At 53.5% G+C, this 15,187-nt stretch overlaps 2 non-coding genes across 2 annotated transcripts; both read right to left on the bottom strand.

Annotated features, from left to right (window-relative positions):
• Positions 1-458: 458 nt before the first annotated feature.
• On the bottom strand, positions 459-609 carry LOC138466322 (5.8S ribosomal RNA). The gene has a single exon (XR_011267954.1). It is a non-coding gene; the product is annotated as a 5.8S ribosomal RNA (ribosomal RNA).
• Positions 610-11,894: 11,285 nt separating this feature from the next.
• Positions 11,895-12,045, bottom strand: LOC138465214 (5.8S ribosomal RNA). Its single transcript, XR_011267793.1, has one exon. It is a non-coding gene; the product is annotated as a 5.8S ribosomal RNA (ribosomal RNA).
• Positions 12,046-15,187: the final 3,142 nt, after the last annotated feature.

The raw sequence follows: 15,187 nt of genomic DNA on the forward strand, positions 1-15,187 counted from the left end.
ACAAAGCTCAGGGCAGCTGGCCTCGGGCCTGTACGGGGGGGTTGCACCAGCCCTGTGCCTGTGGCGCAGGGGAGTGTGCTCTGTCCCAATCTGCAACCAAAGCCCACATGGTCACGAGGTCCGCGCTCCATGGTCATCCTGCGCCGGCAGCCGTGGGACACCAAAGACAGCCACACACAGCACGACCAGATGCCCCGGGGTAGGGTGAACGTGCGCCAGGCTTTTTTAAAGCCTGCTGCTGCTGCCACAACATCCGGGGCGCGCCGGCCACCCAGCACTCTCGAAACCAGCATGAGGCAGGGAAACTGGGGAGGCCAGGATGCGTCGGCAATGAGCTTGCGTGCCAGATCCAAGGATCCAGCGACGGTGCTGATCGGGGTGTGACCTTAGGAGGATGAATGGAATGGGGTCCCAGCGACAGCCCCAGCGAGGGAACCCTGGGGCGATTGATGTACAAGCAACCCTCCGACAGGCGTAGCCCTGGGAAAAACCCAGGGCCACATGGTGCGTTCGAAGTGTTGATCAATGTGTCCTGCAAATCACACTAATTCTCGCAGCGAGCTGCTTTCTTCATCGATGCACGAGTCGAGTGATCCACCGTCAAGAGTCACAGGCAACTATTTTTTTGTTTCAGACGTCGGCCTGACCCTGCCGATGCAGGAGTGGTCAGGGGAGGCAGCGCCGCCTGTGGCGGGACAGCCCAGCACCCTGTCTAGGTCTGCCGAAACCATTGTGGTTTAAAAAAAGAAAGAAAAAATCCAGTAGCTCAGCCTGGGAAGCCTGACCGCCACCTGTAGCAGCACATCGCTTCCCAGGGGGATGGAGGTAGGCCGCTCCGCCACCTGCCCACCGCGCCTAATCCACTTATCCTTCCCCAACCCCTTCCGCTTCCCTTTTGGAGGGGGCTGGGAGACGGACAGCGAGGCGGGCCAGAGACAACACAGACCGGGAGTCGGCTGGGACCTCTAGAGTCTTCAAACCCCAGCCCGGCCGCATAGGGCCCAGCTCCAGGTACCTGGGTAAGAGGGAAGGTCACCCACTGTGCCAGCGGGCCTGGCCATCGCTCGCCCACATATGTGGGCGGCTGGAACCTTGGTGCCCACCGTCGAGTAAGCCAGCTGCACCATGGCTCAGGGCTCATGCCTGGCATGCCGGGCCCATGTCTGCCTGGGGAGGCGCCCCTCGAGAGCAGTCAGGTTTCCCTCGGCTCCTGGCTGCCCCCACTCAGGGCCTCCCTGCTGTGCTGACCGGGGTGTGCCCACCAATGCCCACCTGCTGGCAGGTCAGAGAGAGTAGTACGCGCCCCCGGCCAGCGCAGAGGCAGGCTCAGTGAGGAGAGGGGGCTGCGCAGGGCTCCCTTTCCAGTGCACGGTTGGGGACATCCCCAGCAGGTTAACCCAACCCTGTGCCTCTGGCGCAGGCGAGTGTGCTCTGTCCCAATCTGCAACCGAAGCCCACATGTTCACGAGGTCTGCGCTCCATGGTCATCCTGCGCCAGCAGCCGTGGGACACCAAAGACAGCCACACACAGCACGGCCAGATGCCCTGGGGTAGGATGAAGGTGCGCCAGGCTTTTTTAAAATAAAAAATGTTTATTTTTGAACAAGGCAGAAAACAAATACAGTTGTACATTACCGTGACCTTTCGAGCACCTTTAATCACATTATGAACACATTACCCCCTCCCTCCCCATCCCGCATGTCCATCCTAGTCACAATCCTGGAAGCCGGCGCTCCCCCTCCTCCCCCCATGTCCCGCACCCCCTCTCGGAGGTGTCTCCGCTATCCAGAAACCGCTTAGCTTGTTGAGGCTTATATGTGAGGGCCGGGAATTTTTGATCATAGTCAAGAAAAGGACCCCACACATTCTGAAAACAATGGAGAGTCCCTGCCTTCGCCGCCATCACCTTTTCTGCGATGAGGATATCCCACATTTTGATCCACCATAGGGGCAGGAGAGGTCCATCTCTGGCTTTCCAGGAGCAGGCATTTGTTATTCTTCCTGCTAGAAGGCATTGGGACAGAAGCTTGGCTTTGGGCCCTGACCTTGGATATATCCCATGGATTGGGATGCCCCGCAAGATGGGTTCAGGCTCTAGGGGGAGCATCGTTTGGGTAATGTCCTCAATAATATCCAGGCATTGTTTCCAAAATTGTGGGGCTTGTGGGCATGTCCACCACATGTGAAGAAAGGACCCTGGGTGTCCACATTGTCTCCAGCACGCCGGGTCCAGGGAACTGTTTATGTGGTGGAGCCTCAGGGGGGAATAGTACCAGCGCAATAATATTTTGTATGCACACTCTCTGTTAGTGATGCAGGCTGAGGAAGAGTGTGCCCGGGACCAAATACCTGTCCAGGCCTGGTCCTCTATAGGATGACCCAGGTCCACCTCCCACTGTGCCATGGCGCGAGTTTTAGATGTGAGGAAGTCCCCCTGAAAGCGTTTATATAGGGCCAAAATCTTACCTCAGGCTGGAAGGTCCATCAGGGTTAGTTCCAATGCTGTAGGTGGGTGGACTGCTGCAAGACGAATCTGCGGGTGGGAGCACCAGTGGCGAAGCTGTATATAGGAAAACCTGTCGGTCTCGTGCAGGTGAAAGGTCTCTTTGCATTGTGTGAACGTGCACGGTTCCCCTCCATCATACAGTTGCCCCAGCGATTCCAGTCCCCCCGCAATCCAGTTCTTAAGTTCTGTAGGTTCATACCCGGTGAAAAAGTTGGGTTGAGAAAAATTGGCGATGAGGGGCTCAGGCCTCTGGGGACCCCTTTTTTCTTTAATGCTTTATCCCGTTTGTCCACGGTGTGTCTGGTGGCGAGCAGTAGCTTCTCTGTCTGTCACATAGATGGGAGTATGTGTGGGAGGAAGCGCAGAGGAAGGGCCAGGTGAGACTGTTCGAGTTCCACCCACCTAGGGCGGTCAGAGGATATTGGCCATGCTTGGGTGATTGCCAATTGTGCTGCCATCAGGTAGCCCTTTAAGTCCCTGTAAATCGGGCACCCCGAGACCGCCCAGCCTGGCGTTCCCCAACATTGTTCTCAGGTGGATTCTGGGCTTTTTCCCACGCCAGATAAAGCACAACATATTCCTTTGGAGTTCTCGAAGAGCCGGAGGAGGGATGGGCACCGGGATTGCGGTGCAAGCATATAGGAATCTGGGGAGAAGATTCATCTTACAGGCAGTGATATGGCCCATTAACGAGATTTCCTGTAGTTTCCATCGTTTCAGATCATCTGCCAGTTCCTTGAAGAGAGGGGGGAAGTTCATGCGGTAGACCTCCCTTGGGTTTGCCGGAATTTGGACCCCCAGATAGGGTATTGCCGTAGTTTCCCATTGGATGGGACAAAGCGGGGTCAGGGTCGCCCTCTCTGACGGAGACAGACCTATCCCGAGAGCTGTAGATTTGCCAAAGTTAATGGAGAAGCCGGTGACTCTCCCATAGTCCTCTATCTCAGCCAGGGCGTGTTTGAGAGAAAGTGTGGGCTGTGAGATAGTGAATAGGACGTTGTCTGCATATAGGGTCACCTTGTGTTGGGAGGGTCCAGCCCGGAGCCCCCTGATAGAGTCATTCAGTCTAATTCTTTGGGCGAAGGGCTCCATGACCAGGGCAAATAAGAGTGGGGAGAGTGGGCATCCCTGCCTGGTTCCACGGGTTAGAGGGATAGGGGGGGAGAGGTTGCCATTAATTCTCAGAAGGGTCTTCGGAGATCTGTAGTTTGCCATGACCATGTTGCCGAACTCCAATCCGAAGCCAAAGGCCTCCAGGGTGAGGTTCATACAGGTCCAGTCTACCTTGTCAAATGCCTTAGTGGCGTCGAGGGCTAGCAGTGCCAAGCCTTGGGAGTTTCGAGTAGCCAGGTCCACCAGATCCAGGGTTCTATGAATGTTGTCGCTTGTATCTCTGTTTCTAATGAATTCGGTCTGGTCTGGGTGGATTATGTCAGGCAGGACGCGGGAAAGGCGCGTTGCTAGGACCTTCGAATAGAGGTTGGCAACAATGTTCAGTAATGCAATGGGTCTGTAAGAGGCCGGATTTGCTGGGTCCCCCCCAGGACTGTAATAGATTCCTGCATGGAAGGGGTTATGGTGCCCGTGTCTCGAAAGGAGTTAAAGAGCTGCACCAAGGGTGGTAACAGTTGATGCCGAAAGAGTTTGTAGAATCCAGTGGTGTATCCGTCTGGTCTGGGGGCTCTGGACTTGAGGGTTTTTATAGCCTCTTTGACCTCTTCTGCTGAGATTGGTGCATCCAGAGTATCATGGGTTGAAGACTTCAGTTGCGGAAGGGTGGCCTTCCGCAGATATTCTGTCTGCTTCTGCCGATTGCGTGGCTGTGCCGACATTACTTGCACAAGATGTTCGGTCACTAGTCGTAGTTTCTCTGGCTCAGAATATTGGGTCGTGCCCTGGGGGTCACGCAGTCTGACAACGGTGTTGTTCTTCTTGATTTTGGTGAGTTTTGCTACCATTAGCTTGTTTGCTTTGTTATTCCTGACATAATAGAATTGCTTGGTTTTTGCTAGTAGGTGTGCCGTGTGTTCGGCATAGTGCGCCTCAATCTTCATCCGCGCCGTGCCGAGCGCTCGTTGTATTTTAGGGGACCAGCCTTTTTCTTTATGCCTCGCCTCCACTTCTCGGAGGTCTTCCTCAAGAGCCAAACAAGTTTGCCTTAGGCTTCTGTGGTATGCCACCCCACGGGCTATTAGTTCCCCCCAAATGACCGCCTTTATGGCGTCCCAGGTATTGGCTGGGGAAGTATCTTCATTGGGGTTTTCCTGGAAGAAGTTCGATATTGAAGTTGTTATAGCATCCCTAATTGACATATCATTCAGAGTTGGGTCATACAGTGACCATTTGCGGTGAGCAGTGGGGGTTGGGACATAGGTGCGGATCTCCAGGGTTACCAGGGCGTGATCCGACAGTATTCCTGATCCAATGGAAACCTCATTTGTGAAGGCGAGTATCTGTGGTGATGTCAGCAAGAGGTCAATCCTAGAAAAGGTTCTGTGAACATAAGAGTAAAAGGTAAAGTCCGTTTCTGAGGGGTGCAGCACCCGCCAAGAGTCTACCACTTCCAGGGTCCTGAATAATCGTAGCAAACCACAGCTACGAGGAGGGCCACGGCGGTGTCTCCAGAGGAGGCCGAGTGCGACTTATCCTTCGAGGGGTCTGGGACTCCATTGAAGTCCCCGCCCATCACGATCTGGCCCTCCACAAAGGGGATCAGGGAGGTGGAGAGGGCCTCGTAGAATGAGACTTGTCCCGTATTTGGGACGTAGACGGAGATGAAGGTGTATAGCTGATTCAGGAGGAGGCACTTCACTGCGGCAAATCTTCCCTCCGGGCAAAGTTTAGTTTCCAGAACCTGTGGGTTTAGTCCCTTCTTAAAGAAGACTGCTGTGCCTCCTTTTTTAGTGCCCCCTGAAGCAATAAATTGTGTAGGAAATTGATGGGTGCTCAGTCGCCCGAAGTCCGCTGGTAAAAGATGGATCTCCTGGAGCAGGGCCACTGCTGCCTCCTTGTCCTGGAGCTTCTGTAGGATGGATTTGCGTTTGGGGGGGAATTCAGCCCCCTGACATTGAGGGAGATGACTTTCAAGGTGCTATGGTCCCGAGTAGGGGGGGGGGGGCCCAGATGGGTTCAGGTGAGAGGAATAGGTTGGATTGAGGTCAGCCATTGTGTACAAGGAAAGGAGTGGTTGTTATCCTGCTCTTGGGTTTTTAGTCCCTGCCTCCAACGGCCGGGTATTAACTGGTGGGGGGGCCGGCCTTGTGAGGCCGGTGCCACCCCAGGCCAACTGGGCCAAATAACAGAAGACAGCCAACATGGCTGGAACTTTCGGCCAGACTATAGCTGGCATTCCAAGGATCTATAGGTGTAACCTTCCTCGGAAGTGGGCAGGAGCGGTGGGGGGAGAGGCCCGCTGCGGTGGATGTCTGATGATGGTTTTGCGAGGTTTGTGAAGCACGGTCATTTCTTCCTTCTGTCCCTTGGGACCCTAGTCCATGTGTTTAGTTTTTCATTCGGCGGGGGTAGCGGGTCCCCCTCGATGATACTTTCGGAGGTCCCTGGGGGAGTCGTCCCAGGTGAAAGCGGGTGCATTATTTGTGTGGCGTCCTCTAGGTGGCTGATTCTTCGTAGAGTGCCTTTATAGGTGAATTGTAATGCTGTTGGGAAAAGCCACCTGTAGCGGATCCGTTGGTCTTGGAGAAAGAGAGCCAATGGTCAGAGAGCTCTCCTTTTTTGCAGAGTGAGGAGGGAGAGGTCCTGATAAATTTGGAGTGGGGATCCTTGAAAGGATAACTCATCTCGGGTGCGGGAGATGGATGAGATGGCCTCTTTGGTGGTGAAAAAGTGCACCCTGGTGATGACATCGGGGGGTGAATCCGATTCCACTCCGCGGCGAGGGCGAAGCCTGTGAGTGCGGTCCAACAAGAGTTGGGTTTTACCCAGATCTGGGAGAAGGCATTGAAAGAAGTCTCCAATATATTCAGTCAATTTCTGATCTGGAACCGTGGCAGGAACACCCCGGATTCGTAGGTTGTTGCGCCAGGCTCGATTTTCCAGGTCTTCCTGCTTGAATTCCAGGATTTCACATCTGTTTTCACATTCCTCAAGCGGCACTAGCCTTACTACCAACGAAACTTCTTGCTTTGAACAAAACAGATTTTGAAAAACTGAACTACGAGTGGATACTCCTTCCTTTTCAACAAACAGTCAAAAATCGACCAGAAAAAACTCATCTGCATACATACAATCAGGAAATAGCAGAAAAGAAAAAGGCTTTGGCGAAATCGTTAAGACAGCTGAAGAAAACAACAGCAGAAAACAATGCACAAATTTCGAAATTGAAACAATCCTACAACAATTGGAAAATATCGCAACAAAAAATCCTACTACAAACAGATGCAGAAACTATAATGAAGACATACAAATCAAACATCACAAGAGAACTTTGGAATCTTCTGAATGACAACTCCCAAAAACAGCACAAGCTAATAGCCAATGTCCCGCAACAAACGTGGATTACACATTTTTCAAACATTTACGCAGACCATTCGTCTCAACTTGTAGAAGAATCACACAACAAAAAAGCAACCTGGACAGTAAGTGCAAGATACAACAACTTGTTATGTATGATCAAAGACCTAAATACATCGCGAGCTCCTGGTCCCGACGAACTTTCAAATGCCGTACTGAAGCAAGATCCCCCGGCATGGGCAAAACTTCATGTGTCAGATAATAGACATCATAAACTCACCCCATCAAATTCCAACCTCTTGGAGATCAGCAACAATTGTCCCGATCTACAAACAAGGACCCTGCGACCAACCTCAGATTTTCCACCCAATCGTCCTATTGGATCCTCTTGGGAAACTGTTTGCAACAACACTTCAAAGACAACTAACCCTTTGGGCTACAAACAACGGCAGGATTTCAACACGCAAACAGGCTTTACGCTCAATGTTGGTACCAACATCAACCTACTCCTACTCCATCTTAACAAACATGAAGCCATGAACAATAAGACCACAATATATGCTGCATTCATCGATCTGAAGATGGCCTTTGACGCCATATCACGACAGAAACTATGGGCAAAACTCAAATCATGGAACTGCCCCTCGAACATCTTGGACCCAATCATCTTACTATACTCAGAGACTTCAATAAAAGTACGACTAACAAAACAAGGTATGACCACCAAGCCAATAACGACATCAAACAGACTAAAGCAAGGTTGCCCACTTGCAGCAACTCCTTACAACTTGTTTACATCAGACATCGAACAACATTTGACCAGCACCCAAACTAATCCGCTAAAAATAAATTCAACTCCTGTTCCTATTATGGCATATGCGGATGATATTATCCTGCTTGACAAAACTCCCTCTGGATTGCAAGCAGAATTGACATTACTGAGTAACTACATGAACAATAACGAGCTAACAATCAACATCTCAAAAACAAAGACTATGATTCTTACTAAACCACAAGCAAAAACAATACATCAACCTCAATTCAACATCAATGGAAACCGATTTGAAAATGTTACAACATTCAAATACCTTGGCATACTAATCAACCAATCCAAGAAGGAAGAACAATGGCTGGATTTGGTAGAACAAAAGGCTCAAACATTGGCACGCCAAGGATGCATACTCCATAGGAAATATGGAAAATTTTCATTCAAACCAATCATTGCCTATTACAGACAAAAATTCATCCCAATCATAACATACGGAACAGAGGCACTGATTAACACTGAAAAAATAAACTGGATGATATTCGAATCAACCTTTTGGTGAAAGATTCTCCACCTCCCACAATCATATCCAATGCCGAGAATACGATTTGAACTAGCAACACAATCTATTGGTTCCATTGTATCTTGGAAAAGATTAGACATCTATCGCAATCTACTTTCGGATGAGGAAACTGCTGCAATTCAAATTTTGAAAACCCAGCCAAACACCTTTAACAACATGGTGTTAGAAAAATGAAAAACTCGATCGTCAAAGAAATGGAACAGCAAGAGATATCTGAAGAACTCTTAATCATGTGCCCCCAACATGCCAAAACCAAACTCATGCAGAATGATTGGATTCAAACTATTCAATTGAACAACAGCTACAAATAAACCCTACAATGTAGCAAACACAACAGAAGAATACATGAGCCACAGCCATATCTCCTACATTCACAGACCAATCAATCAGATCAACATTTCTAAGAATTCGTTTGAACATTCTACCGACAAACTCATACCTTGCCATAACAAGACAGATTGACAAATCACAAAATTACTGTCGCTTTTGCAAAACACAGACTATCCCGGAAACCATATTTCATTTGGTGATGGAATGTCAGTCTCTCGCAACTCAACGCAAGCAATTTGGCACCTACTTTGATCCTGCATCGCAACAAATGAACACAGAAGAAAGATGGGATTTCATTCTGAGCGGAAAGAACTATAAATACATATACACAATTTCTCTTTTCCTCTCCAGCATTCTTGAACTCAACGGAAGAAAAACCTGAAGCACAGCAAAAGATTTTTTTATTTTCTTTTATATTTTGTAATTTTGTTTCTTCTTCTTTTCCTCCTCTCACTTCATCTCACTTCGTTTAATTCAAACATATTTAACGCACAATGATGGAAAAGTTTGATACCAAACTAAATTATCACACAAAAAAAATAAATAAATAAAACATCTGTTTTATAGATCTGTGATGGAGTGCTGGATCCTGTCTATAGCCGTGGCGTGATCTTGGGCCTGGTCCTCAACTTCCCCAAGTCTTTGTTCCGCCTCAGTAACTCTCTGATCGGTGTGTTCAAGCTTCGTCGAGAGCTCAGTCATACAGGACCTAAACTCAGCTTTAATATCAGCCATGAAGGCCAATAGATCACTTCTGGTTGCGAGGTGCTCCTTGCCTTCTTGGTCCGTCTGTGACAGGGGTAGGAGGGTCTTGTTTTTTCCCCTTGTCCGCCGCCAGCAGCATTGTGGCAATGTCTGTGTTTTTTGTGAGTTTAGGCTGTTTAGACATGGTGCCCCCTTCCCCGGACAGGGTGGCGGGGGACAGGGAATCGCTGGGTGGGCTGGGGTGCCCCCGAAGCAATGCAAAGTGTTCTTAGAACCCAGAAGCCCACAGGTCGCAGTGAGATACAGGTCGATGAGAGCCTCACTGGGCTTGGGGATAGAGAAGACGTGTTACGTGCTGTGGCTGTGGGCAGAAGCGGGGGGGCACCCTGCGTCCGGGCGCTGGGAATCCAGAGGGTCGCCCCATGTCGCGGGACGTCCAGGAGCGTCCCTAGCGGGGGGGTGAAATGTCACTGAGTGGGCCAGGGCGCCCCAGGAGCAGCATCAGGTGTTGGGTATCCTACCGGGTTTGATGGGCCTGCAGCGTCCAAGGAAGATCAAGATCATGGCACCTTGTAGCTAGGGTAGAGGGTAGAGTGAGTTTGCACTGCTCTGGGTGTTGTGTTGCGGAGTTGCAGGTCAGTCACTCTGGACCCCCCAGTGGTCACGCCCTTCTCTCCTCGGGCAACGGGAGTGGGGGGAAAAGAAAGCGGGCAGACAATCCGGCCTCAGCGAAGGCAGCAGGCTTTTGGGTGGGCCGGGGCGCCCCAGGAGATGGTAAGGAGGGGGGGAACAGCCGGTTGGGGCCCCCTCTGGTATTGCTTTCAAGCTGTCCCCAAATGCAGATGCAAGCAGACCGAGGGTCCAGGTGGGCGAGGGACTTGTGCTTGGGGCTGGGTGCCTCTTATTGCTGCAAGTGGGCTGGGTCCCGTGATGGGTGCAGCGTAGCGGTGGATCTCATTGAGAGGAGGCACACAGACTGTATGATGCTGCCACCGCTCCCAACTGGAGCGGGCTCCTGAGGTAGGCGGTTAGCTCTGCCGCATGGGTCGGTGGGCCTGGGTGCCCCAGCTGGGTTCTGCTTTGCTGCCGCTGCCCTCACGGCTTTAGCTTTTGCGGGGCCCTTGGTGGCCCTCTCGGCTGGAGCAGCTTGGGTTTTCTAGGGCTCTTGGCCGCCACAGGCTTCACCACCTTCTTGGGACTCTTCTTGACTCCGGCGGGAGCCTTATTGGTTTTTTTTTTGGCAGCACCGGCAGGCTTCCTTGCTGCGGGCGTCTTGCTCTGCACCGCAGCGTTCTTGGCTGCCCTCCTCTTGCCCTGCGAGTGCTTCTCGTTGAGCTTGAAGGATCCTGAGGCCCTGCTGCCCTTGAGCTGGGCTAGGGCTCCCGGCTCACCGGGCTCTTGACGGCGAGCTGGAGTCCGCCGTCGTTCTTGTCCACGTCGTATCTCTTGGCGCTCAGAGCCTTCTAGGGGCCAGCCAGGGAGACTCCTCTCTTCACGGCGCAGGCAACCACGGCCTTGGGGATGCGGTCGGGCATGCTGGGCTCAGTGGCCCCCTGGGTTCTGGCAACGTTGGCTGCTCTCTTCAGCTTCTTCTTGGTAAGGGCAGCGGCAGCGGCGGGTTGCGCCGGCGGAGTCACGGCAGCAGCAGTTGACGAGGGGGGGGCAGCCCTCCACCATGGAGAGGTTCTTCCTGCGTCGCCACTCCCGAGCAGAGCCGGTCCCCGAAAAAAGGGGGGGCTAGCCCCTCAGTGAACGGTGCGCTGGGCTGGAGATGCAGAATCCCTGAGCGTGGACCACGGATGGGCACCAGGCGGGGAGGGCGAGCAGGAAGGGTGCCGGGCAGCACATTCCCAATGCGCCCGCAGTAGCAGCCGAACGGCGGGGGCAGCGCCCCTGCGGCTCAGCGGAAGTTGCCCAGAGGCCATACACCCTCTCCGGTCTTGCGGGGTGCGGCGTTCTGTGGGGTGTTAGATGGGCTGTGGGGACCGCAGGTTTTGCTCGTCCTTCGTGCTGTGTCCGCACCTCCCCCACTCGTCGGGCCGCCCGACCGCCATCTTGAGGCCACAGAAGCCCGCCAGCAGAGACTTTCCCCCAACAATTTCCGAACTCGGGGGGCACTCCGATCATCCGTTTTTGGCCCGAGCATGCCTGGAACTTCGGACATCGATAGCTGTGCCTTCCGCATTCCATACATTAATAAAATCGCTGAAATTCACCACCGCAGCGGGCTCCCCACGGAGGCCGTTAAGAGAGCAGCCACATCGATGGTGCTCTTGGCCACGCTCCTCGCACCAGGCTTTTTTAAAGCCTGCTGCTGCCGCCACAACATCCGGGGCGCGCCGGCCACCCAGCCCTCCTGAAACCAGCATGAGGCAGGGAAACTGGGGAGGCCAGGACGCGTCGGCAATGAGCTTGCGTGCCAGATCCAAGGATCCAGCGACGGTGCTGATCGGGGTGTGACCTTAGGGGGATGAATGGAATGGGGTCCCAGTGACATCCCCAGCGAGGGAACCCTGGGACGATTGATGTACAAGCGACCCTCAGACAGGCGTAGCCCTGGGAAAAACCCAGGGCCACATGGTGCGTTCGAAGTGTAGATCAATGTGTCCTGCAAATCACACTAATTCTCGTAGCGAGCTGCGTTCTTCATCGATGCACGAGTCGAGTGATCCACCGCCAAGAGTCACAGGCAATTATTTTTTTGTTTCATACGTCGGCCTGACCCTGCCGGTGCAGGAGTGGTCGGGGGAGGCAGCGCCGCCTGTGGCGGGACAGCCCAGCACCCTGTCTAGGTCGGCCGAAACCATTGTGGTTTAAAAAAAGTAAAAGAAAATCCAGGTGCTCAGCCTGGGAAGCCTGACCACCACCTGCAGCAGCACATCGCTTCCCAGGGGGATGGAGGTAGGCCGCTCCGCCACCTGCCCACCCGGCCTAATCCACTCATCCTTCCCCAACCCCTTCCGCTTCCCTTTGGAGGGGGCTGGGAGACGGACAGCGAGGCGGGCCAGAGACAGCACAGACCGGGGGTCGGATGGGACCGCTAGAGTCTTCAAACCCCAGCCCGGCCGCATAGGGGCCACCTCCAGGTACCTGGGGAAGAGGGAAGGTCACCTACTGTGCCAGCGGGCCTGGCCATCGCTCGCCCACAGATGTGGGCAGCTGAAACCTTGGCGCCCACCGTCGAGTAAGCCAGCTGCACCATGGCTCAGTGCTCATGCCTGGCATGCCGGGCCCATGTTGCCTGGGGAGGCGCCCCTCGAAAGCAGTCAGGTTTCCCTTGGCTCCCGGCTGCCTCCACCCGGGGCCTCCCTGCTGGGCTGACTGGGTGTGCCCACCAATGCCCACCAATGCCCACCTGCTGGCAGGTCAGAGAGAGTAGTGCATGCCCCCGGCCAGCGCAGAGGAAGGCTCAGCGAGGAGAGGGGGCTGCGCAGGGCTCCCTTTCCAGTGCATGGTTGGGGACCTCCCCAGCAGGTTAACCCAACCCTGCCAAGCATCCCCGGCCATCTGCTGGGTCATGGACCCCTCTCCGGTGGAAGGGAATCCCCACTCCCTGGCGCCTGGTTGACCACACGAACTGGACCTCTCTGTGAGAGGTGCCCCGGGCTGTGGGTGTGCACGTCTGGGATGCAACAGAGGTTGGGTCCCCAGATCTCCCTTCCGCTGCTCCGCTGTTAATGATCCTTCATGCCCCCACCCACAAGCAGATACCATTCACACTCAAATGCCCCATTTCTCCTTCCAAACACACATTCCAGATTCAAATGCCACCTCCCTCCTGACCCACATGCCACCATCCCTCCATCCGAACCCACACAAAGACACCAACATCCGTCCCTCCATACCTACACCAAGTTGCTCCACCCCTCAGAGCCACACCCATATGCTTCACCTCTACCTCCAGACTCACACTCAGATGGTGCCATTCGTCCTCTCTCTTTACCCACACCTGATTACCCCATCCCTTCGCCACACACATGCTCCCAAAACTTTCCAATAAACCAACATCCTTCTCTCCAGAGAAACATACCCCATCCCTCCATTCACACCCATATACCCCTTTCCTTCCCACCAGAGTGCTCCAGCCCTGACCCACATGCTCCACCATTCCCTGACATGCCCCCATCACATGCCCTCTTCCTCCATTCCAGATCAACAATGCTCCCTCCGATCCAGACTCCAAGATGCCCAATCCCTTCCTCAAGACCCATACCATGATGGCCCATGCTCCCTCCACACAGAACGATGCCCCTATCCGTCCTCCAAGCCAATGAGCCCCAATCCGTCCCTCCAGACCCACACCAATATGCCCCATCCCTCCCTCCAGATGCAGCCCAATGTGTCCTATGCCTCCCTTCATACCTACAGCAATGTCACCATCCCTCCCTCCAGACCCACACCCATGTGCACCATCCCTTCCTCTCAGACCCACACCAATGTGCCCCATCCCTCCCTCTCAGAACCACACCAAGATGCCCCATACCTCCCCTCTAGACCAATACCATAATGCCCCATCCTCCCTCCACATAGCAAGATGCCCCTTCCCCTTGCATCAGATGCCCATGTGTCATGCGTGCCGGCTCCTGGAAAGATTGCCATTGTTTTAGGTGGAGCGGCCATTGAATGTCCCATCACGTGGTTCACTCGGGTGAGGTGACGGTCTAGTCTTTTTCCTTTCTGTTGCTAACGCACACCTGGCTGGGAGGTATTTATTTCCGGTTATCCCAGCGAACCGCGCGTTGCCACGTCAGAGTTTTTGCTTCCGCACGCTCCTGTGTTTTCTCCGCTACGGTCTCTGGACCTTAGCCCCTCCTCTCTCACTTCCTCTTGCGTACTCTTACACCTATCCCGCTTGCCTCTTCTCTGCCTTCCTCTCTCCTCTAGCGTATAGCGCACCCTGACTTGTACTATACACTTTCTTCCTTTCTTACCGCTCAGACAATTTTTCCTACCTCCATCTTTTCTTTCTGGTTATTTAACCTTCCAGTATTACCAACGTCCTGTCTGCACCTACCTTCGCGGAACGATATTTCCGGTTCAGTGGTTTACTTCCATCTCACAGGACCAGGCTCCTTCCTGCCTGGAGTTGTTCGCTCCGGAAACGACGACTCCATCATACTTACCATCTCTGTATTTGTATCCGGATCATTCATCACCTGTTCTTCGTGCTACTTTTAGCTACCAAGGAGGACTCAACTGGCATTGTTTTTTTTTTAGCCTATGCCTTTTTCCCCATAATTTTCGCCCGTCACGGTGGAGGGGCCACAGGGGCTACAGCTCACTGGTGGCCACTGTGGCTTCCTATCGCGATAGGTACTTAACTCCATCTCTACATCAGTACCGAGAGCCAGTTCTCTTCAACACGGATTCCAGCTCAGCAGGTGAGGAGTCGGAGGAGGGTAGTCGGTCTGAAGAATTCCAGTTAGCAGTTGACACCATGTGCCGATCCTGAATCACATGCAGATAGCCCCAGCCAACCCCCTCTAAAACCACCCATCCTAGTATGCCCCCATCCACCCAGACCCACACCAATGTGCCCCATCCCCTCCTTCCAGACCCACACAAAGCGGCCATCCCTCCCCAGTCCAATGTCCCCGTCCCTCCCATCATACCCACACCAATTTGCCCCCACCACCTCCCTCCAGAGCCACACCAAGATGCCCCGTCCAACTTCCCAACCCACACCCAGATGACCCATGCCACCCTCCAAACCCACCGTGCCTCATCTCTCCCTCCAGAAACACACCCATGTGCACCATCCCTCTACCCAGATCCACACCAATGTGCCCCCACCACCTCCCTGCAGAGCCACACCAGCGTACCCCCA

The sequence above is a fragment of the Ambystoma mexicanum genome, chromosome 1p, assembly GCF_040938575.1.
Source record: "Ambystoma mexicanum isolate Mex_15411 chromosome 1p, UKY_AmexF1_1, whole genome shotgun sequence".
NCBI classification, from domain to species: Eukaryota; Metazoa; Chordata; class Amphibia; order Caudata; family Ambystomatidae; genus Ambystoma; species Ambystoma mexicanum.